The sequence below is a fragment of the Piliocolobus tephrosceles genome, chromosome 21, assembly GCF_002776525.5.
Source record: "Piliocolobus tephrosceles isolate RC106 chromosome 21, ASM277652v3, whole genome shotgun sequence".
NCBI classification, from domain to species: domain Eukaryota; kingdom Metazoa; phylum Chordata; class Mammalia; order Primates; family Cercopithecidae; genus Piliocolobus; species Piliocolobus tephrosceles.
In genome coordinates, this window is record NC_045454.1 from 51,821,013 (window position 1) to 51,821,542 (window position 530).

The window sequence follows — 530 nt, forward strand, 5'->3', positions numbered from 1 at the left end:
TTTTTTTTTTTTTTTTTTTTTTTTTTTTTTTTTTTTTTTTTTTGAGGCGGAGTCTCGCTCTGTTGCCCGGACTGGAGTGCAGTGGCCGGATCTCAGCTCACTGCAAGCTCTGCCTCCCGGGTTTATGCCATTCTCCTGCCTCAGCCTCCGGAGTAGCTGGGACTACAGGCGCCCACCACCTCGCCCGGCTAGTTTTTGTATTTTTAGTAGAGACGGGGTTTCACCGTGTTAGCCAGGATGGTCTCGATCTCCTGACCTCGTGATCCGCCCGTCTCGGCCTCCCAAAGTGCTGGGATTACAGGCTTGAGCCACCGCGCCCGGCTTTTGTATTTTTTAGTAGAGACGGGGTTTCACCGTGTTAGCCAGGATGGTCTCGATGTCCTGACCTCGTGATCTGCCCATCTCGGCCTCCCAAAGTGCTGGGATTACAGGCCTGAGCCACCGCGCCCGGCCAATTTTTTGTATTTTTAGTAGAGACGGGGTTTCACCGTGTTAGCCAGGATGGTCTCGATCTTCTGACCTCGTGATCC

At 52.6% G+C, this 530-nt stretch overlaps 1 protein-coding gene across 3 annotated transcripts in view; it reads right to left on the reverse strand.

The window, feature by feature from the left end:
• ARHGAP45 (Rho GTPase activating protein 45) overlaps nt 1–530 on the reverse strand; it is a 24,669-nt gene that overhangs the window by 7,855 nt on the left and 16,284 nt on the right. The gene's annotated exons all lie outside the window — the stretch shown is intronic.